The 23760-nt window shown below is 48.9% G+C and overlaps 1 protein-coding gene across 13 annotated transcripts in view; it reads left to right on the top strand.

Annotated features, from left to right (window-relative positions):
- Positions 1–23760, top strand: part of TRERF1 (transcriptional regulating factor 1) — a 225583-nt gene that overhangs the window by 89980 nt on the left and 111843 nt on the right. For all 13 annotated transcript variants that reach the window (XM_062186120.1, XM_062186119.1, XM_062186117.1 and 10 more), the window contains one exon: positions 2321–2403. The gene's annotated coding sequence lies outside the window, so the exon portion shown is untranslated. The remainder of the gene's footprint in view (positions 1–2320; positions 2404–23760) is intronic.

Genomic DNA, 23760 nt, shown 5'->3' with positions numbered 1-23760 from the left:
TGCCCTGGCGTGCTGCCCCGTGGTGAGATGTACCACACGCCCCTGCCTCCCCCAAGGCCCCCTGACCGCCCTGCCTCACCCGGGAGACAGGTGACGTCACGCGTGCACTGAAGATGTCACCCGCAGCCCACGTGCACAGGCTCCTACCTTCCTCCAGGGCACCGATGTGTTCCTAGCTTCATCCCAACTGCTCTCCTTCCTTCCTCCTAGGGAAAGAAAGGCCACAGAGAACTTTCTCCCTGTACAGGGCCCCCGGGCACCCCTGAGCCATGGGATCTCGCTCCCATCAGTCATTCCTCAGTCTCTCCTCGCTCCCTCCTCCTGCCCTGCCCCACAAACTCTGCCCTCCCCTCCCAGGCTCCCACCCTGAACCCCCACAGGAACCGCCCTCTCCAAGGTCATCTTTGGCCTCCTTGATGCCACACCCAGAGGATGCTTCAGTCCTTATCTTTCTGGACTCTGCTGTTGTGAACCCCACAGAAACTTCCTCTCCCCATAGCGCTCCTTCCTCTCGGCCCGTTTGCCTGCACGATCTTTCAACAGCTTTTTCTTGAGCACTTCCTAGGTACCAGGCTCCATTGTCCCATGTCCCTGTTCTCAGGGAGTTCACAGTTTAGTGTTAGAGGGGGAAGAGTGCCTGGGGGAAGAGTGTTCTAGGTAGAGGGGAGAGCAAGTGCAAAGGGCCTGGGGAAGGAACCTCTCAGGGATGTTGTGGCTGGAGGACATTGAGGAAGCGAAGAGGCCCAGCTAAGTCGTGTGCACTTTGAAGTCCATTTCAAAGCACTTTGGCTCTTACTTTGAGAGGGAACAGACACTGTAGGAGTGTTTGTTGTTTTAAGGTTTATTTATTTATTTGAAAGGCAGAGTTAGAGAGAGGCAGAGTTAGAGAGAGAGAGAAAGAGAGAGAGAGAATCTTCCTTCCACTGGTTCACTCCCCTAATGGCTGCTGCAATGGCTGGAGCTGGGCCGATCTTAAGCCAGGAGCCAGGAATTTCTTCCAGGTCTCCCATGTGGGTGCAGGGCCCCAAGCACCTGGGCCATTATTTACTGTTTTCCCAGGCCAAAGCAGGGAGCTGGATTGGAAGTGGAGCTGCCGGGACTCAAACCGGTACCCATATGGGATGCTGGCACTGCAAGCTGGGGCTTTACCCACTGTGCCACAGCACCGGCCCCTGTAGGAGTGTTTTGAGCAGAGCAATGATTTTGAAGGTCACCTAGGCTGCTGTGGGTATTAGTGCTCTCAGGCTGCCGTAACCAAGTGCCATGGACTGGGTGGCTGAAACTGAAGACGTAAGCGTACTGTGTTACAGTCCTGGAGGCAGGAGGTCTGAGGCCAAGGCATTGGCAGGGCCGTGCTCCCTCTGTGTTCCAGACTCCTAGCTTCTGGGAGTTCGTGACTTGTGACTGTCTGACTCTGTGTGTCCAGATTCCCCCTTTTCACAGGACACCAATCGTACTGGTAGAACAGGATGACCTTGTGATGGGGCTGGTGCTGTGGAGCAGCGGATATGGCACTGGTTCTAGACTCGGCTGCTCCACTTCTGATCCAGCTCCCTGCTAATAATGTACCTGGGAAAGCAGCAGAGGATGGCCCAAGTCCTTGGACCCCTGCACCCTCGTGGCAGACCAGGAGGAAACTCCTGGCTCCTGGCTTTGGCCTGGCCCAGTTCTGGCCGTTGTGGCCATCTGGGGAGTGAACCAGCAGACGGAAGACCTTTCTCTCTGTCTCTCCCTCTCTCTGTCTGTGACTTTGCCTCTCAAATAAATAAAATAAATCTTAAAAAAAATAAAAACACCAGGATGACCTCGCTGTAACCCATCACATGTGCAAGGGCTCTATTTCCTAATGTGTCACTAGCTCCCGGGGTTCAGGACATCAGCACAGGAGTGGAAGAGACACAAGCCTCCCCCACTCCAGCAGGCAAAGCTGGGGCAGCAGAACCGGGGAGGAGGTTCTCATCGTGACCCAGAGAGACCACTAGCTTGGACCAAGTGGGAGCAGTGGGGGTGGTGAGAAAAGGCGAGGTCGGGTGGAGGAGAAACTTTTGAGGGTGAAGGTGACGTCATTGCTGATGGATAAGAGGCGGGGTGTGAGGGAGAGAGGGAGCTGGGGTGACATGGGTTAAGGCCCAAATAACTAGAAGCACGGAGCTGAGGTCCCCCTCTGGGACCCGCTCCTCCCCTCGTGGGCTCCTGCAAGCAGGCACAGCTGGGTCCTGCCCCTGGGGTCCTCCAGGGGCTCCGTGCTCGGTCACTTCTCCAGCCTGTCCCCGTGCTGATGGCAGATGTCCTGAGTGTGCTATGTGTGTCCCTCCCGCAGGCCCTGGCTCCGGAGGCCGCTGAAGGAGGAAGATGAGGAAGCAGGACGCCTCTGAAGGCTTAAGCTTCTCGGTCCTCAAACAGGTAGGCACGCGATGTCACGACGTCTTAGGACAGAGGGGTCGCAGGGCCGCTGCACCTGTGACCTGTGTTGTGTGGGAAATGCGCCCAGGAAAGGGAGGGAGGATGCGCCAGGGCCTGACGCACCCACCGCTCTCTGGAAACCTGACCCGGGGAGGTGCTCGGTGCTTGTGGGTCCACACAGCTGGTTTCCAGCGTCATCTGGAATGGGGCTTGGGGCATCCTGTGCCAGCCTTCTTAGCTTGGCAGCGTAGTTGCGGGAAGTTAAGGACCCAAAGCCTGTTCACGGCTGGAAGCCCTGGAAGTGTGGAGAAGGTAATAAAGGTGGCAGGGGGGTCACTACCGTGGACCAGCGAGCCTTAGCTGGCCCTGGGGCTATCTGCTGCGGCCCTGCGATCGCTTTTAGCCTCAGTGTGTCCCTCTGGAAAATGGGCGTGCAGCTTTGATTCCTCTGGCGGGTCCCGCACAGAAGCTGTCAGAAGGCTCCAAAGGGTTGGGTGGAAGCCGAATCTTCCGTTTTTATTCTAGGTATTAACTTTGATCTGGCAAGAGACGGTCATCCCACACACTGGTGGGGAAGGCGGTGGCGCTGTCTGGTTTGATGCTGTCAGCGGTGCAGCTTTATTTTCTTGGCCCAGGCTGCTATGGTTTCCATCCCTCCTCTGTGAGCGTCGCAGTGGGTTGCTTCCATTTCTTTTTTATTGTGCCTGATTCTGACTTAGTTTTTAAGCCGTTGTGAACTTGGGGTTCTAGTAGGAAGCAGGTGGCTCACTCCCATGGGGTCATAGGAGAGACCAGGTCCTTAAGGGATGGCTAAGGAGGGTGTGGAAAGGGCTAAGAGAAACCGCTGAGGGCGGTGAGAGCTGTCAGCAGGCCGAGCTCCCAGAGGTAGAGGGGAGGGGCCAGTTGCCAGGCTGGGAAAGGCAGGGCGGACGATAGACAGGTGCACCAGAAGCAGCTGAGAGAATCAACACCCTCCTTGGCCTCCCCTGGCTGTTCCCACCCCCTGACACTGGGCACCTCCCGCTAGGCAGACCCAGGCAGAGCCGGAGGGGAAGGGAGCTGAGCAGACCCCACGATGGGGGGAGCCCCATGGCTCAGGGTGGAGGGTGGTCCTCCAGACACGAATGGGACCTGTTGGCAAGGGGCAAGAGATGCAGGTCCCTTGGATTCTGATAGAACCGAGACAGGGTGCGAGTAAGTGAAAGTACGTTATGCGTTGGCTGTGCATGCTGGAAGGAGCGAGAAAAATCCTCATCCTTTTCATTGTGGGAAAGGCCCAGGGAAGTCACGTGACTTCCTTGAGGGCCACCACAAAGGCATGAAATGGGTCTTGAAAGCCCATTACCTGTTCTCAGGAGAAACACCTCCCAACACGGTGGCTGGCCAGCGGTGGCAAGCGACATCTGAGCATGAGCCGGGGGAGACTGGGAACGTGGCCTGGGCTGTCCCAACAGGGATGCCGAAGACGGGGAGGCTTCTCCAGAGCCAGCTCGTGGCAGGCTTCTGGGGCTGACGATGGGAAAAATGAGACAAGGGTGAGAGGCCATGGGGAGCTCCGGGTTGTGCACTGCCCAGTCCTCGCTGTGTCTCTCACGGCTGCGTGGGTGGAGCTCTCTCGCAGGCCTCTTTCGGAAGGGCTGTGGGGGTTAGGATGTTCACACCTGAGCTACAGGGGGCATGAGCGTTCAGAGCACCTGTCAGTCTGGGTTCTTTCAGGCTGTGAACACTCAAAACTGAACCCAGAAGGACCTCCCACATCACAGGGATTTTCATAAGGCCATGCACCTGCATCAGTCGTAGGGGTGGACTGCAGGGTGAGTGTGATCCAGCCGCTCAACAGTGTCTTGAACGTGTGGTGTTTTCCATCTCTCTGATTGCTGTTCCTTGTGGGACTTGGTCCTCAGGCCAACTTCTGTGCCAGGCTGTGGGGAAGAAGGGAGGGAACAGAGAGGCCTGGGCACGCTTGGCTGTGGAGGACACTGGCGGCGGCGGCTGACTTCCACCCCACCATCACCATAAACACTGTGAAAAGCCTTACTGATGAGGGCAAATCATCGGTGGTAACTCGGAGAGGAAACCCTCTTGCAGCTACTGCAAATCTGAATTAACAATTTTTTAAACACAGCATGGTTTCAGACGCAAGGCTTCCCAACAGTTCTGTTGGAAGCAATTAGCACCTGTTTCTCAGTCTGTTGGAAAACAAGGCACCTTCCAGTGGGTTAAACATGCCTTCCACACTCCTCTTTCATTCTAATTTGCTTATTCAACCTTTTTATAGCCAGAGTAAACACGGAACTCAAATTCTGGGGTGGTGGAGATTAAATTACAGTAGCGTGCTTCCTCATTTATAACCTTACCTATAAACCGGGAGTAAGAATAGCATCTCCGTTATAGGTTTGCTGCAAGGATTAACCGAGGTAATCCACATAAAGGGCTTAGCCCAGTGGCTGTCTCCATAAATGTTTCCTTTATTAGTGTCATAGATCCCAGACCATTGTCACCTTTATGTGCTCTCGGCATGTTTCATCTAGGAAATTAACTCTCTTTACAACAAATGCGTTATCTGCCACTGATGAGCTGTGTTAGCCATGAGGTAAATAAAGGTAAAATAGGTAGTGTTTATGTTTCTTAACAGAAGTGTGTTTTATTAGAATTCATTTTGGGAAAAGCCTAAATAAATTTTAAAAAATGATGAGGCAGGATTCATTAGGGAGGTATCATTCCTGGAAAACAGGGATTTTCAAATTTTAAATCTCATGGCAACATATTCATATATTCTTAGTTGAAAAATATTTTCTTTTTGTTTTTTTTTAAAGGTTTATTTTATTTATTTGAAAGACAGAGTTACAGAGAGAGGTAGAGACAGAGAGAGAGGTCTTCCATCCACTGGTTCACTCTCCAATTGGCCGCAACGGCTGAAGCTGTGCCGATCTGAAGCCACGAGCCAGGAGCTTCTTCCAGGTCTCCCACGTGGGTGCAGGGGCCCAAGGACTCAGGCCATCTTCTACTGCTTTCCCAGGCCATAGCAGAGAGCTAGATCAGAAGAGGAGCAGCCGGGACTAGAACCAGCATTCCTGTGGGATGCTGCTGTCGCAAGCAGCAGCTTAACCTGCTGTGTCACAACACCGCCTGAAAAACTTTGTGGCAGTTGGTGTCCTCCGGCCTGCGTCAGTGCCAGCATCCCATATGAGTGCAGGTTCAAGGCCCATGTGGGAGACCTGGATGGACTTCCAGCCTCCTGGTAAAATAGTTGGTGTCCTATCATAACCTGCCCCAGCTGATGATCTTTCTTTCTTCTCAATTTGGAGGCCCTGGAGGGATGAGTGACCCCACTTGGCTTTGGTTTCTCCAACCAGCCATAGTCAGGCTTGCTTGTGTGTGTGCGGGTGTGAGGAGCAGCTGCATGGGCGAGATGCTCTGAGATGCAGTGAGAAGCTTGTACCAGACCCTTCACTTCAGCGGCATTTCAGCCAAGAAACTTCTGTGAGCCATTCTCTAGGACTGGCCTCCCAGAATCCCAGGAGAGCCCGCTGGTCTTGATTTGGGGTTCCCAGGTTCATGATAGTGGAGCATGGGGTGGCACAGCATCTCTGAAAGCCTCACTGCCTATTCTGAGGCCAGGAGGAGGTGGCTGTGAGGAGGGGCAGCAGAGGAACCTTCCAGAGTGACCAAGCCTTTCTCGTTCCCTGTCCCTGAGGGCTGGTTAGAATGGCACTGACATTTTCTGCAGGTGTTTGGTATCCAGGTGAGAGCTGATTGGCCTTAAATTGATGGATTGGTTCAGAGGTTGCTACCACAAAATGCATTGCAAATGTGCATGGCCTAGACCAAGAAAATGCTCCTCCAAAATGATTTGGGGGATCAACCTAGGACTCCCAGGTTTGTGTTTTTAACTTGCTGTTTTATCTGAGAGACAGACACACAGCGAGAGAGACAGACATTCCGCACATGCTCACCAGCTAGGAACTCCATCCGGGTCTCCCATGTAGGAGCACAGGGACCCAGCTGCTTGATCCTGCTGCCTCCCAGGGTGTGCACTGGCAGAAAGCTGGAGTCGGCAGCACAGCTGGCGCTCAACCCCAGGCACTGCGAAGTGGGTGCAGGTGTCCCACGTGGCGTCTTACCTGCTGTGCCAGACACCTGCTCCATGAGTTGTTTTCATTTTTTTAAAAAAATCGGACATCACTCACCACAATTTTATAAGAAGACTATCTTGATGCAAAAGTAGTAGGCAGGAGGTGAATTAAGAACCAAACTCTACATGGAATCTCTACATGGAAACCCATTCAGCTTTCGGAATAGTCCTCTGTGCCGTTCTGTCTTTTCTGGCGTCACCAGTGCTAACTCCATCAAGGGTGTGCACTGCCCAGCATCTGCTCATCGGAGGTGTTGGGGACCCCCCTGGAGATGGGGCATCCCCCATGGAAGATGCCGCTGAGGGGAAAGCCATGAGGCTCTCTGAAGCCTCGTCAGAGTCGCATCTTACCCGGATGAAAGGGGGAAATTTACTTGAACGTGAGTCTTGAAAAATCCAGTTCCTGTTCTAAAGAAGGAACCGCTTAGTCCCCAGGCATTCACTTAGAATTGCTCACTTCAGGCTGGCGCCGTGGCTCAATAGGCTAATCCTCCGCCTGCAGCACCGGCACACCGGGTTCTAGTCCCGGTCGGGGCGCCGGATTCTGTCCCGGTTGCCCCTCTTCCAGGCCAGCTCTCTGCTATAGCCTGGGAGTGCAATGGAGGATGGCCCAAGTGCTTGGGCCCTGCGCCCCATGGGAGACCAGGAGGAAGCACCTGGCTTCGGATCAGCGCGGTGCGCCGGCTGCAGTGCGCCAGCCGTGGCGGCCATTGGAGGGTGAACCAACGGCAAAGAAAGACCTTTCTCTCTGTCTCTCTCACTGTCCACTCTGCCTGTTAAAAAAAAAAAAAAAAAAAAAGAATTGCTCACTTCATATCGACCAGCAGGAAGAAAATCTTGACTACCTAAATAGTTCACGTTAAACGGCAGGTTGACAGTTTTGCCTTTTCCACAATGTAACCCTAAAAGTCAACCTCTTCAACTTGACTTGGCCTCGCGCTGTATGGTGTGCCTGCATGGGATAGGAGAGCGTGCGTGCACACGTACACTCTCTCTCATGTGTGCAGGAATCTTGGGTGTGAAGAGCCCCCAGGAAGGAAGGGATGCTCTTGGGAAAAGCGATGCACATGCCAGCCGGCTGCTGGTGGTGGGACTTGTAGCAAAAGTCACATCTTGGCACTTCCAATATAGCATGACTTTCTGAGGCTTCTTGGAGTTATTCTACATCGCCAGACGTCCGCCCAACCGCCTCTGACATCCAGCGCGCAATAGGACGTGACTCGTTCTGCTTCAGTTCACATGCCTACTTGGGCCGCACTCCTGTTTTGCCTTCCAGCCAGGGATTAAGCTTTTGTGTTCGGCCAGTACTGGTGTGAAAGCAACTTCCGTGTCCTTGCGAAAGGGGACAGAAAGGCTGCTTGTGCACGTGCGCGAAATCCTGGGTGGAATCGTGGACGCCTGGCACCAGCGAGCTTCGAGGTGCTTGCTGACGGTCCTAATGTGAGCCCTTTGGCCAAAGGTGGTCCTAACCCCGATGTTTCATGGATCTCTAACATTGCATGGATCCTTTGGGAACCAGGCCATGAACTTGGTTGTATCTTTCTCAATTAAAAAGCAGCCTGTGGGACTGGTGCTCTGGCAAAAGTGGTAAAGCTGCTGCCTGCTGTGCATCCCATATGGGCGCCAGTTTGATTCCCAGCTGTTCCACCGCCAATCCAACTCCCTGTTAATGCACCTGGGAAAAGCAGTGGAAGATGACCCAAGTCCTTGGGCCCCTGCTATCCATGTGGGAGACCCAGATGAAGCTCCTGGCTCCTGGCTTTGGCCTGGCCCAATGTTGACCATGTGGCCATCTGGAGAGTGACCCAACAGATGGAAGATCTCTCTCTCTCTCTCTCTCTCCCTCTCTCTCTCTGTCTTTCTCTCTGTAACTCTGACTTTCAAATAAATAAACAAATGTTAAAAAAAAAAAAAAGCCTCCTGTTCTGTGGCATGCTCCTGCCTGTGGTTATTGGCCGGTTACTGCCCGTGCTAGGGCCCAAGGTCACTGGTGGAGTCTTGCTTCTGTCCTGGTCGGTGCTCATGGCACAGTCCTTGCACGTGGCAGCAGACCCTCAGGCTTCATGTGTTCCATCTCCTTCCCGCTGGTTTCAGGTGTGCCTCGTTCTCCGGCAGACAGTGGGGGTCTGGAGCGCCGAAGCTCTGTGTTCTTCTCAACAAGATAGCACGACTTTCTCGTCTTAGCTTGGGCTGCTCTAACTGAACAGCATGGCCACAGTAGAAATCTGTGTCTTATGGATCTGGAGGCTGGGAGATCCCAAGATCAAGGTGCCTGGCAAGGTGGGTTTCATTGTGAGGCCTCTCTTCTTGGTGTACGGGCTGCCACCATCTGACTGTGATCTCACCCAAGAGGGAGGACGCTCTGGTGTCTCTTCCTCTTCCCATGACCTCATCTAAACCTAATTACCTCCCCACGGCTCCAGGTCCTCAGACCATCCCCTTGAGGTTTGCGTAGGAGCCAAACCTTCAGGCCGTAGCACCTCCGAGTCTTTGTGGTCCGCTTGCCGTGTGTGCAGGCTCCCTGGTGCAGGGCGCCCGCAGCAGAGAACCCTGGGCGGTTACCAGCTTGCACTGCTTCGGGAGCGGTGGAACATTCTGTGGCAGGAGGTGGCGCAGTAGCGTGGAAAGCTGGAAGGCCTTCGCCACCAAACCAGATGGGCAGGACGGGGAATCTCCTTGTCTCCAGATCTGAGGCTTCCTGGTTGCATGTGTTGGAGCTGATGTTGTGGTTGCCAGCCATGGTCAACCTCAAGGACAGCTGGACGGTGCAACATCCAGCTGCCTTCCAGAGTCTCCTTTCTGTGCCTTTAAAAAGAAGGCCCTTGGAGCCAAAGCCTGGGAAAATGTTTTTATTTTTTTTGTCCTGTAAGACTTTATCATCTTGGGCATTTACTCCCTTTACATGGGGGGAGGACAGGCAGTAAATTATAATAAATCTGTTTTGTTAGCGATCAGTATCTTCCACAGCATTTTAAATGTGTGCAGTCATGGTCATCTGCACATGAACACACACACATACACACATACATACATACATACACACACATACACATACACACACATACACACACGTAAATAAACACACTGGTGCCAGGTGGAATATTTTAAAATATAAAAAGGCTTTGAAAATCCTTTTAAACTTCCAAGGAACAGATAATTCCTATGTTATATAAACTATTCCAGGATTTAGAGAAAAAAAAGATGGAAAAGGTCCAGGTCCTTCTCTCAAGCAAACATGACCGTGATATCAAAGCTGGCAGGTCCCCAAGGGAGGCCGTATACCAAGCTCCCTTAGGAATGCAACATTTTAGAGAAAACTCTCGCAAATAGATTTCAGCAATATGTAGACACACGCATGTCCCGCCATGGCAAAATAGATTACGCTCCTGGGCTGCAGGAACGCCTTCATGTATATATATTTTCAGATGACTCACGTACGTTGTTAAAGTATGGAGTAATCTAATTTGAAAAGTGCATTCAATTAATTCAACCTCTGATTTTTTTACAATATTGAATTTGTAAATTAAATGCAAAGGGGCAACTCCTTAATAAGAGAAGGAAGATCAAGTTCATGCAGCCCACCAGCATTGTATCTGGTGATGAAGTTCTCAGGCATTGGCTACCACGTGGTCCAGAGAAGACGGGCTCTAGGAGACGCTGTTTCTTTTAAGCTTTAGCTGATGCAAAAGTCATACAGTGGTTACTTGGAAAATAAATAGTGTGAAGAAGAGGATGGTATTACCATGCATTACAGATTGTTTAGTTGTGGACCAAAAAGAGTCTCTCCAGAAACCCTGCTTCTAGATGATGAGATTAAAATGAAGGCTTGGGGCCAGCGCTGTGGCATAGCAGGTAAAGCCATGCCACCTGCAGTGCTGGCATCCCATATGGGCACCGGTCCAAGTCCTGGCTGCTCCATTTCTGATCCAGCTCTCTGCTATGTCCTGGGAAAGCAGTGGAAGATGGCCCAAGTCCTTGGGCCTCTGCACTCACGTGGTAGACCAAGAAGAAGCTGCTGACTCTTGGCTTCAGATTGGTGCACCTCCGGCCATTGTGGTCATCTTGGTAGTGAACCAACAGATGGAAGATTTCTCTTTCTTTCTGCCTCTACCTCCTCCTCTCTGTAACTCTTTCAAATAAATATTTTAAAAAATAAAATAAAATAAAACGAGGGCTTCAGAGTCTTTTGAAATTCGTTCTCAAATCTAAGGCAGTTCCTCTGAACGTCCCATCAGGATGCCTTAAATTTCACAAGGTGGCTCTAAGTCTGTTTGGAAAAATAGGTAGAGGAGCACATCAAGAAGAATTCTGAAAATGGTTTTGGGGGCAGGGAGCTAGGTTTATTGGACATTAAAATATATAGCATGACCAGATATTAAAATGTAATCTGAAGCCTATGTAATTAAAACTCGGTGGTGCTGGCATAAGAGGCGGGAGTAGATAAGTGAACCAGGAGAGTTCAGAAATAGACTCTTGCATAAATAATTTAATAAATCATAAAGAAGTCATTGCAAATCAATGGGGATGGGGAAATTATTCAATAAATAATTCTGATGTCTCGTTAGCAATTTGGAGAAAATCATTTTGACCTCACCAAAATGAATTACAGACGGTTTAAACAATTAAAGTGCAAACCTTAGAGTCATAGGAAATCTATAGGACTGGGTAATTCTTAGAAACAAGAGACAGACACACATTCAAAAAGGAGAAGACCAGTCACTCAGACTACAGGAAAGTGAAAGATTTCTTCATGTTGAAAAGAAAAACCAGCAGGGAGACAAAGACTGGGAAAAGACCGGCAGTGCGATGACAGGATTAATATCTGAAATGTGAAAGAAAAATGCAGAAACCTTGACGGAACACTTGCCTGGATAACTAAGTAACAGCACTAAACACTTCCTTGCATGAGGAAGATGTTCAGATTCAATCCTAATGTGAATTGTGCTCATTAAAACAGCGGTACAGTGCTATTTTAACATATTAGCCCAAAATACATTCTTAATGATAGTTCCCAACTCTAGCGATATTATAGTGTATTGAAGAGCCATGTTATTCATTCCTGCTGTTGGTTCCAGTAATACCACCTCTGTGGACCATCTTCACCCATCACCCAGAAAGGAAATAGTACATAATATTTAATAAAGCTATTTAGGCAAAGTGCTCACTGCTGCATTACTTACATGGCAAATATACATTCTTGTGTGTGCACATGCACTTGCACACAGAGTTAGTGTCCAATGGTTACATAATATAAAGTACTAGTTCTTCCCTCCGCACAGTACTCTACCATAATTAATAAGTATTTGAAGTAACATAGCAATGTGACAAGATATTTGCAGTATAATTTTATGGGTAGCAATCACAATATAATTACACATGTGGTATAGTCTCACTGTGGCACACAGCTCTGGAGTTGTGCTCTTAAAATGAACAGTAGCTGCACACCACCAGCAACAGAAAAGCATCTCAGGGACGGAATGGTAACAGAACAGCGAGTTGTAGCATACGTACAGTATGGTTCCAGCTACACAAAGTTCAGATGCGTTAAAAATCAGAAACCACTGATGCCGCAATGTTTAGGCATCCAAGTGCATGGGTGAAACCTGTAGGAAGGCTAAGGCAGCAGAGACCCAAAGTCAGGAGCTGATGGAAGGAGAGGATACAGGAGGGACCTCCTGTGGCATGGCAGGGGATCCTTGGGAGATGGGGAACATTGTCTGCTTTAGGCCAGGCCCCCACACACATGTAAATGTTATTGCCATTTTTATGGCCTTCATGTATGCTCTACATACATGTTTGTATGTATTTCATGTTAGCTTACAAGAGTATTAAGGCCATTCCCTGATTACGATTATGTACAAAATGTGCACCTCTACTGAAGGAGGTAGGAAGTGTTAGAAGGTAGCAGTGACTGTGAGAGGCTGAGGTTGGCCACATTCCGATTTGTTCTTTCATTTCTCTCAATTCCAAATTGTCAACTATGACTTAAATTACATTTTTTTCCCCAAAGAAGAACAAAAGAAAAGAAAGGAAAATTGAAGACAGTTGCAATCCTAAGATGACATAAGGACTCACACCTCGGGTGGAAGGAGAACCTTTGCTCAGAGAGTGGCGGGTTTCACCTCTGAGGCGGAAGGGGAGAGGAATCGAGAATGTAGAAGGAAGGGCGGGCATTGGCGTAGTCGCTGGAGACGCCATGTGCCCAGGACACTCATCTCCCTTTTGGAGCGCTGGTTCAAGTCCTGGCCACTCTGCTTCTGATCCAGCTCCCTGCTAGTGCACCTGGGACACACCAGATGGCTCCAGTCCTTGAGTTCCTGTCACCCAAGCGGGAGACCCAAATGGAATTTCTGACTTCTGGCTTCGGCCTGGCCCAGCCCTGGCTGTTGCATTTGGGGAGTGAACCAGCGTATGGAAGACATCTCTTTGCCTATCACTGTTTTTTCAAATAAATGAATAAATCTTAAAAAAAAACAAAAACAAAAACAAAAAACAATAAATTAAATGTAAAAGGAAGGGCAGGCATTTGGCACAGCAGGTTAAGATACCAATTGGCTGGCTCCCACATGCCATATCAGAGTGCCTGGACTTGAGTCCTGACTCAGCTTCCAGCTCCAGCCTCCTGTTAGTGCACATCCAGGGAGGCAGCCGGAGATGGCTCACGTGTGGAGCTCCTCCCACTCATGGGGAGACTGGCTTGCTTTTCTGGCCCTTTGCTCTATCCTGGCCCAGACATGGCTGTTCAAGGCATTTGGGAGAGCGAACCTGCACATGGAAGCTGGGCTGTTTCTCTCTCTCTCTCTCTCTCTCTCTCTCTCTCTCTCTCTTCCAATCTTTCCTCCCTTCCTCCTTCTCTTCCTTAATGAAACTTTGAAAAATAATAAATTAGTTAAATGTAAAAGGATCTGTTTGTAAAAATAAATAGGTTCACAAATGGTATCGAGTTTCTTTCATGTGTGAGCAGGTGTTAATCCAGGCTGTATTCAGGAAGAAACTTCTTGGGCACCTTGTTTTAATGACTTGCTGATGAAATAGATGAATTAGAAAGGCTGGCATTTCTGTGTCTTCCTTTTGTTTTAAACTTTCTTGTTTTGTGTAGTTATAAAAATAATATGATTGATTTGACATATTCTTCCACAAAATAATAGAACGTAAGGCTTCTTAAACACTAGAACTAAGTTTCCATTGAAAGGAAGTGCAGGGGCTAGTGGATCATGTTAAAAGTCACCACAGGAAGTTCCGCAGGACACATGAGCTGTTTGTTCTTCAATAAGAAAATAGCTTGCGGGCCGGCGCCGCGGCTCACTAGGCTAATCCTCCGCCTTGCGGTGCCGGCACACCGGGTTCTAGTCCCAGTCAGGGCACCGATCCTGTCCCAGCTGCCCCTCTTCCAGGCCAGCTCTCTGCTGTGGCCAGGGAGTGCAGTGGAGGATGGTTCAAGTGCTTGGGCCCTGCACCCCATGGGAGACCAGGATAGGCACCTGGCTCCTGCCATCGGATCAGCGCGGTGCACCGGCCGCAGCGCGCCAGCTGCGGCAGCCATTGGAGGGTGAACCAATGGCAAAGGAAGACCTTTCTCTCTGTCTCTCTCACTATCCACTCTGCCTGTCAAAAAATAAAAATAAAAAAAAAAATAAAAAAAAATAAAATAGCTTGCAAAATAGGGAGGGGGCATTATATAATTTTAAAAGACTTGTGATATATCAGCCAGATGCAAATGCAAGTCTTACTTTGCTCCAGACTTACACTAGTCATAAAAAGGCAATTAGGAGGTAATTGGGGGAATTGGGACACTGGCTGGATATTTGGTATGTAGAAATAATTGTTAAGTTTTAGGTGTGACATTATTACACTTTTTTTTTTTTGAGAGATGAAATGACATATGTAGAGAGCACTCACACTTGCTGCTTCATTCCCCAAATGCCTTCACTGGCTGAAACTGAGTTAGGCTGACGCTGAGAGCCAGGAACTTAATTCAGGTCTCCCACATAGGTGGCAGGAACCCAACTCTCTGTGCCATCACCACTGCCTGAATTAGCAGTAATTGGAGCCAGAGCCAGAGCCAGGTGTTGCACCCAGGGCTCTGAGACAGGACACAGGTGTCTTCACTTGCTGTCTTAAGTGCCAGGTGCAGTCATTGCTCTTCATGAACTTTTTTTTTTAAAGATTTATTTTATTTATTTGAAAGAGTTACAGAGAGAGCTAGAGACAGAGAGAAAGGTCTTCCGTCCACTGGTTCACTCCCCAGATGGCTGCAACAACCAGAGCTGTGCCGATCCAAAGCCAGGAGCCAAGAGCGTCTTCCGGGTTCCCCACATGGGTGCAGGAGCCCAAGGACTTGGGCCATCTTCTACTGCTTTCCCAGGCCATAGCAGAGAGTTGGATCAGAAGAGGAGCAGTTGGGACTAGAACTAGCACCCATATGGGATACTGGCACTTCCGGCCAGGGCTTTAACCTGCTGCGCCACAGCACCGGCCCCTCTTCATGAACTTTTGAAGACCCCTTGTGTGTGTTTATGGATGAATGAAATGGGCATGACATGCTAAAATATTCCAGGAGTAAGAGGCATAACGATGAAGCAAGCAGTGTGTGATCCTTGAAGCTGGGTGATGGGTACACATATTCTAGCTACTTTTGTGTGTGTTTGAAAAAAGTGAAAGTCACGCATGTGCACAGCTGAAAATTATAAAATATAGAAAGTACAAAGGAGGAAATGAAATTCATTCAGAATCCTACCCACAGAGATAACTGCTGTCAACCGTTTCATGAAAATACTTTAATATCCTGTCCTGACCCAGCCCTTGTTCTTGTAGATCCATACATTTTTTAAAGATTTATTTATTCATTTGAAAATCAGAGTTACAGAGAGGCAGAGGCAAAGATAAAGGGGGAGGGGAGAGAGGTTTTCCATCTGCTGGTTCACTCTCCAAATGGCCGCAACAGCCAGAGCTGGGCAGATCCAAAGCCAGGAGCCAGGAGCCAGGAGCTTCCTCCTGGTTTCCTGCTTGGGTGCAGGGGGGGCCATCTCCCACTGCTTTCTCAGACACATTAGCAGGGAGCTGGATCAGAAGTGGAGCAGCTGGGACTCAAACCGGTACCTACGTGGGATACTACATGGGATGCTGGCACTGCAGGTGGCAGCTTTACCCACTACACCACAGTGCCAGCCTGAATCCATTCATTTTTAAGCAGTAAAAAAATGTTTCATAGATGGCTTTGTATCCTGCTTTTTTATTATGGACACTTTTGTGCTTTAATGTGTTTAGATCTTCAGCATAATTTTAATGGCTGTATATTTCGGTAGGTGAACACACACCCCGTAATCCATCTACCCAGTCCTTTACAGATGGGTATCTAAGTTATTGCCTTTTTCCCCCTACCCGGACAACTCTGCTGCATTCTTGTGTGATTATTTCTTTTGACAAATATTTAGAAGGTCAAAGGGGCTTTAAGGCATTTTCCTGCCAGATCAAATTGTTCATGGGAAATGCGATACAGTTTCAGCTCCTTTCTGCAGTGGGTACTGTTGCCCATCTCATCGTAATCTTCATAACCTTGAGTCCTGTGTTTACAACATTTCAAGTGTTTACCAATCTGATAGAGGGATGAAGAGTATCTTACTTTAATTTGCATTTGTTTGCTTGTAAGTATGTTTGAAAATCTTTTCATGCATACATAAGTCATTTGTATTTGCTTTGTGACAAGATGCTTATGTTCCACCCCAAAATTATATATTTATCCCTCATTTAATTGATTCATAAGGGCTCTTTCCTTTTTTTTTTTTATTTGACAGGCAGAAAGGCAAGAGTTGGACATAGAGAGAGTGAGCTCCAATTTTCTGGTTCACTTCCCAAATGCCCACAGTAGCCAGGGCTCCACCAGGAGCTGGGAACTCAACCCGGGTCTCTTACATGGGTAGCAGGGGTTCAAGTCCTTGAGCTGTTGGCTGCTGCCTCCCAGCATTAGCAGGAAGCTGGACTCAGGAGCTGAACCGGAAGGACTTGAACCCAGGCACTCTACTATGGGATGCAGTATCCTATGTGGCGTCTGAACTGCTTTGCCAAACATCTGTCCCTATATTTATGAGGCATATGACATATATTGCTTCTTTATAAAATGCAATTATCCTATAAAGAGTTCTGAATCTCAGCATCATTCTGTGGACATTTTCCTGTATCCGAATCTTTTCCAAAAACACGAGTTTTAATGACTACGTATTATGCTTTGTATTGACAGAATTTATTGAAGCATTTTCCTATTTCAGTGTAGCCAGGTTTTTCTAGCATTTTGTCATTATGAATAATGCTACTGTAAATGTCCTTGTGCATAATCTGCCGGTGCTCATCTGCTTGTTTCCTCAGGGAAACTCCAGGGAGTGCACCTGCCCAGCATTAAGGCCACTGAGAGTTAGCACCGCGTGGGCCTTCGGAAGTGTGCTCTGATTGGCGCGCTCATCAGGGGTGTCTGAGGACGCCTGTTTCAGAGCACCCTGGACTAGCCTAGGCGTTAGAGTTGTTTTGTCTTTTTATGGATTTCATCTTTGAAAATGGTGTCCTGTTATGTTAATTTGTAAGCTTTGGCTACTAATGGGTTTGAGCATTTTTTAATGAGATCATCAGTAAAGTGTGTGTGTGAGAGAGAGAGTGAGTGTAGGGGTGGGGAGAGAATTGGCTCTGTGAGTCCTTTTTATTTCTATTCTGCAATGTTCCATTTTTTCCTATCACATATAAGGAATTTTGTACAGTGTATGAACTTGTTGTGTTGCAAATATTTATCTGGTGCCTCCTTTCCTTGATTTCGCTTTATAACCTAACTTCCTTACATTAAACTCTGCAGTTGGAACCCTATTGTGTGACAACATAACCCCTGAATCTACCCAGTGAGTAGGACCCCTGAGATGAGTGAATTTTTTAAAGATTTATTTGTTGATTTGAAAGAGAGAGAGAGAGAGAGAGAGAGAGAGAGGGAGGGAGTAGGAAAGAGAAAGAGAGAGAGGGAAATCTTCCATTCACTGGCTCATCCCCTGAATGGCTGCAACAGCCAGGGCTGGGGCAGGATGAAGCCAGGACCCAGGAGCTGCACCCTAGTCTCCCATGTGGGTGGCAGGGATCCAATCACTGGAGTCGTCACTGCTGCCTCCAAGGATCTGCATGAAAGCGGGAATCAAACTCTGGTTCTCCCATGTGGGAAACAGGTATCTTGGCTGTTAGGCTAAACACCAGCTCCTGTGAATGGCATTTTAAAAAGCAAAGCAGACTCCTCTTTCTGACCCATCGAATGGTTTGAATATTCTCACTGTGAATTTTCATGGTCTTGGGATCCAAGGGGTTTAAAGTACCCATCAAGAACATGGACTTGGGGTGGGCGTTGTGGCTCAGTGTAAGCAGCCACGTGGGATGCCCATATCCCATATTGGGGTGCCTGGTCTCGCTTCTGCTTCCCATCCAGCTTCCTGCTAGTGAGCACCCTGGGAGGCAGCAGGTGATGGCTCAAGTTACTGTGTCCCTGCCACCCACGTGGGAGGCCCAGATGGAGTTCCTGGCTCTTGGCTCCCGCCTGGCCCAGCCCTGGCTGTTGTGGGCATTTGAGGAGAGTGAACCAGCAAGTAGAAGACATCTCTCACTCTCGCGCGTGTTCTCACGCTGCTTTTCAAATTAATTTTAAAAAAGAAAGTGGACTTGACACAAGGCTTAGGGCCACTGGTCTGTGTTATCCGTGGAGGCAGTGAGATCAGCTTCCTCACCTCTCTTTATCTTCCTGGAAGCCACAGCGAAGCAGAGACAAGCGACAGATGTTCTCTGCTGACCACGTGGCTTGGCTGAGTGAGTCACAGCAGGGTCTCGGAGGCCCTTGGGACGGTTTTCATGTTAGATATTATGAAGAACACATGTGGCCGGGTGGCAGGGACCCAAGCTAGGGGGCAGGGAGCTGAGCTGTGGGCCCAGCTCTGCCACTCACTGTGACCTGTAGCAAGTCGCTGGTCCACTCAAGGCCTCAGTTCACTGCCGAAAGTGAGAGGTTGTTGTAGGTGCTGTGTTGGATGCGTGAATTCCAGGGCTACACAGTGGACTCTCTGAGCGGTTGCTTTTGCATTCGCTGCCTGTGCCGGGTGGGTGGGCAGTGAGCTGGAAGAAGGTTTGTCCCTTTGGTCTCCCAAGTGATTCATGAAAGAAATCAGTGCAGTATATATCTGCTCCAGATATAATGTGATCTAAATATGATATTCACCTAATAAGATTAGATGAATCTAATATGGTTTTCCTCTAAAACACAAATACTGCACCACTTTTAATTGTAGTAGCCAAATTAAATTACTCATCCCAAATTGGATTTCCAGCAAACTTAATTTGAACATGAGCTCAGTACTGCAGGCCCTGCGTAAGTTTTTGATATAAAGCCAATCAGTGGGATGCTGGTATTGTTGCCGTGGGCTCCTCCATGGTGACCATAAAAGGAAATTGGTACACATCTGGAGGCAACATCTGGAAGTGGAGCTGAGGGAGACAACTCTGCTTTCTTAGCTTATCATTGAGAGTTTTTCCCCCTTTCTGTCGAGATAGCCCTCACTGGTGCTGGAAGACAGGAAGTAGCAGAGCAGGCCCGGGAGGCCTGGCTTCACCACTTATAGATCGTCTGTCTTCCGTGGGTCCAGTGATCCCGCAGTATCTTCACACCCTGCGGGAGGGCAGTTTTTGGGGTCACAGGCACTTGGGAAGGAGCTAGAGAGATTTCTGGCATTGCTGTAACCATACAAGGGTGCTTTTAAAAGTCTGTAGAAAACGGACTGAGGCAGTAATTTTATTTTGGTGTGAAAAAATGGAAATCCATTTGTTTTTTTTTTCATAACATGCATTTTTTTTTCATGAACTTTTTTGAGGACTCCTCTGTTGGGGGCAAGCAAATTTTGAAGTCCATAATATTTTGCATAATACACATTTTTTCATGAACCTTTTGAAGATACCTTATATGCATGGATTTCAGCATTTTACTTTGCACCACAATAAACTTTTAATTCCATTTGTGCACAGACTTTTTATATCTTCTCTATTCTTTAATCTGATGGACTACCTCAAACTCAACACACATCAGCCTAAGCAGCAGAAGAAAATGTATTGGTTTATAGGATTGAGGTGTCTACTGGGGTAGAACATGGCACCAGGCGAAGCTTTATCCTGGGCTCAAGTGAGACGCCCAAACTCAATTTTCCTCCTTCACTGTTGGTTCCTTTCTCGGGCATGAGCTTCCCCCTGGCTCCCGGCTCCAAGAGGGCAGCCCATGGCTCCTGAGCCTGAATGTTTCCAAGAAGTTGGCCTCCTTGATTGGGCAACCAAAGGCCTGGAGTCGAATCTGGTTGCCCCTGTTTGGCTTGACTTGGAGCCTGTGCTCTTTTGGACCAGTTGCTGTACTGAGGGGACGGGATAGGGTGCATTGACTGGGGAATTCAGGAGGCTGTTGGAAAAGCAGACAGTGTGGTTAGTGAAGCAGAGGAGGTAGGTGCTTTTTTTTTTTTTTTTTTTTCATTTTTTAAGATTTATTTTATTTATTTGAAAGAGTTACAGAGAGAGGTGGAGACAGAGAGAGAGGTCTTAAATCCACTGGTTCATGCCCCAGGTGGCTGCAAAGGCTGGAGCTGCACCGATCTGAAGCCAGGAACCAGGAGCTTCTTCTGAGTCTTCTGGGTGCAGGGGCCCAAGCACTTGGGCCATCTCCTACTGCTTTCCCAGGCCATAGCAGAGAGCTGGATTGGAAGAGGAGCAGCCGGAACTAGAACCGGTGCCCATATGGATGCCGGCACTGCAGGCCAGGGCTTTAACCCACTGCGCCACAGCATTAGCCCTAGAGGTGCCTCTTAACCCTCACTTACCCATGACTCTGTTTTTCCAAGCACTTGGGCAGATGTTACCACATTTGAATCATAAATGGCCACGAGAGGCAGGGAGGACGTGTTCCCGGCCAAGGGAGGGAAGTTCACCGCGGGATCAACTCACCCAAGACCTTGCCTCATGGGACCTAGGACCAGGTCACCGTTTTATGTGTCTCCCATTTTTTCTCACCGTATCCTGCCTTCTTTCTACTGATGCCTCATTCGGCCCCCCGCCTTCCCACTCCTTCAACACCAGCACAAGGTTCTTCATTAAACAGACAGTCAGTCAATAGCTGTTAACTTGATATTGACTGACCAGTGTGCCATCAGACCTAGGGTGGCCTTTGTGCTCATACTTTGTGAATATCATTATGGAAAACCCAATGTGGTCGATTCCCGGTTATTAATTTGTGGATTGTGCCTTGTATTTCGGTTTCTTTTTCTTTGAATTATGGGGTTCTTCTATCAAAAGAATGGAGTTTGTATTGCTTGGGATCCACATCCAAAGAGGAGCAAGAGAAGTGTGTGTGTGTGTGTGTGTGTGGACATGCATATGGACCTGCGTTGCAAAATGCAATACATTTTAATTCCCCACCTCCAGAGTAGACAGCTAAAATTAGATTTGATGCTTGTCTTTCTATTTCAGTGCAACTTTTTTTGTAATGATTACTATGGGTAAGGTCTCTGTTTGCTCAAACCAAAGACCTGTGAATAGGTGTGCCATTTAGAAACACCTTGAGTAATAATTGTGCATTTGCTTTTTGTTTTTGAGAAAAACCACAGATACCTGTTATTCTCTCTGCCTGGGAAACCTCACCCCTCACCATTTCTGTTCTGGTTTTACTGCCACTGCCCTGGGAAGTGCAGCAGGCTCCTTCCAGCTGTGTAAGGTCTGCACCCTGCACCCCGTACCTGGTGGTTTGATAATTGTTTCATTTGTTAGCGTTTTCTCTCTTTGATCACTGGATTAGCTCGTTGAGGCCTTGAACACTTACTTTTTGGTTAAAGAGTCCATAGCACTAGACTGACATGGAAAGACCTGGGTGATGGCTTGGCATCTGGCTCTCTGTCTGGGGTCGGTGTCCCTCCCGAGTGCTCCCCCGTGGCCATCACCATTCTCCTGCGGCTTTGCAGGTGTCTGCTTCCTTTTCTCCATTCCTCCAGTATGGTTCTTGGCACACAGTGAGGGTAAAGTCAATACGCTCTGAAGAGTTACATGGTTCTTGTCCTCTCTTATATTCCCCCACCCCACCTTCCCCAGCCTCGCCCTCCTCCAAGTGAACCATAAATTTCTAGAAGACAGAGAATGTATCTTCTGTTCTCTGTGTTCTGCGTGGTGCCTAACAGAGCCTCTGCAGCATAGTGCGTGCTCAGTAAGGGGCGAGTGAGTGGATTACATGGTGGGGAGAAGCTGGCAGTACCTTGTGGACAGGTGGATGGCAAGCAAAGCTCTGAAAAGGAAGAGGGTGATGGAGGCAGGATGAGGATAGGTTCAGGAGCGAGCTGTGCCAGCCGCTTGCTGCTCCTAGATTCCCAGGTACGCATACAGTGTTTCCCTGAGTGCAGTGTGTGTGACCCCCAGCTGGGCAGCCCATGTGCGAAGACGAGTTGGGTAAAAGATGGAAGCTGTGATTCTGAGTTTTCTTTTGAGACCAACAACAAAGAGTTTCCTCATTGACCTGAGCCCCTTCAGAAACCCATGAGGTTGACATGAGGGGACACTGCCAGCTGGGGGACAGCCCTGTGGGTTGCCACTTCTTCCTTTTCATTGGCTCTGGGGCTACTCACAAGCAGTGACAGGTGTACATGGGACATGGGGAGAAGAGCGTCCAGGGGTCAGGCAACCCTCAGCGCCCCTGAGCGTGGCACCACCAGGCCCATCAAGTGCGCTGCCCCTGTCCTGCTTTCAATGTCTCTTTCATTGCCACCTGCTCCCTGCCTTGCCTCTGGCCAACCTTCCTTTTGAAGCCCTTTTCTCTCTGCATTGTCCTTGACATGGCTGTTCTCCTCTCTCTCTGCCTGAGCCTTGCTTGTGTGCCTGCTCCAACAGGCCTTTCTAGACTGGCGTTCTACATCGCTGTGGGGCCAACCAAGGCTCCAGAGCTGGGCATGGTGGCAACTGCATCTCATCTTCTCTGGCTCCCAGTGGTTCCTGAAATCCACTGAGGTGTGAAAGTGTCTGCTGCAGGAGTTAGCATTCCTCTGCCTGGAAGGTAGGGGCAGGGGAGATGGCTCCAACTGGGGTGGGCAACCCCAGTCCCAGTGTGACAGCCTCGAATGCCACCTCTCCACCCCAGCCTCAACCCTTGCCTTCTCTTTTCTCCATGCACCATGGCCTCCTGCTCGCACCACCCGAGCTGTGTAGCCTAGCCTGCCCTCTTCCTCACAGCCTCTGGCTCACACGTGCCTCTCAGAACCGTCACTACACGTAGAGTAGGTGCCAACCCCTTCAGCGAGCGGAGTCATTCTCTTTCCCATTTCTGATGGGTTAGTCCCTCCTGGAGGCTGGCTTTGTCTCCAGCTTCCTCTTCTCCCACCTCAGAGCCTCTGGCCTTTGGCTGGGCCCAGAGGTGGCCCTCCCAGAGATCTACAGGTGCCAGGAGACGTGCTGGTGCCCCGCGAGCCCCTGTGCACAGGCTGTGTCCTCTGCCGGGGAGGAGGGCCCGAGTCGGGACGGCCCAGAGCCGCAGACAGAATCCAGTTCCCCCAACTTCTTCACCACTGCTGGGGTGGGGAGTGGGAGTTGGATGCAAAGTGGATTTTTACTTGCAAAATACATTACTGTATGTATTAGGTTCGTTTTACATTTTCTGGAACATTTTAAGGTGATTTAAAAATACCCACAGAGGATTAGACAGTTTGGAGACTGCTCTAGAGAATCAGTGAAGTAGCTTTTGATTTTTTATAGACTTTTCCCTTTGGGGAGGAGTTCTTAAAGAGGGACTGCTTTGGCCCTGGAGACTTAACTCTCTCAGCAGTACTGACCTATGGGCGTGGACCACCTGGGCCACCTGGGGCATGAACCAGTGGATTTAAGACCTCTCTCTCTCTCTGTCTCTACTTCTCTCTGTAACTCTTTCAAACAAATAAAATAAATCTTAAAAAAAAAAAGAAAGAATTTTTAGAATTTTACAAATAATCTGTGGTCTTTATAAAACATGTGGAAGGAAGTTAAAATGTTTTACTTCTGCCTCTTAGAAACAGCCACAAACAATATTTTCATGTGGACCTTTGTAGACTGTTCTTCTGTGTACACATATATATGCTTAGACACACAGTAGTATCTTTGGTGCAAATGATTTTTAGATCTGTGAAGATGAGGGGTCGCCAAGAAGTGCATTTTACGAAGAGACTAGA

The sequence above is a fragment of the Lepus europaeus genome, chromosome 3, assembly GCF_033115175.1.
Source record: "Lepus europaeus isolate LE1 chromosome 3, mLepTim1.pri, whole genome shotgun sequence".
Lineage (NCBI taxonomy): Eukaryota > Metazoa > Chordata > Mammalia > Lagomorpha > Leporidae > Lepus > Lepus europaeus.
The sequence above is the reverse complement of the archived record's forward strand: the minus strand, read 5'-3'. Positions and strand labels throughout refer to the sequence as shown.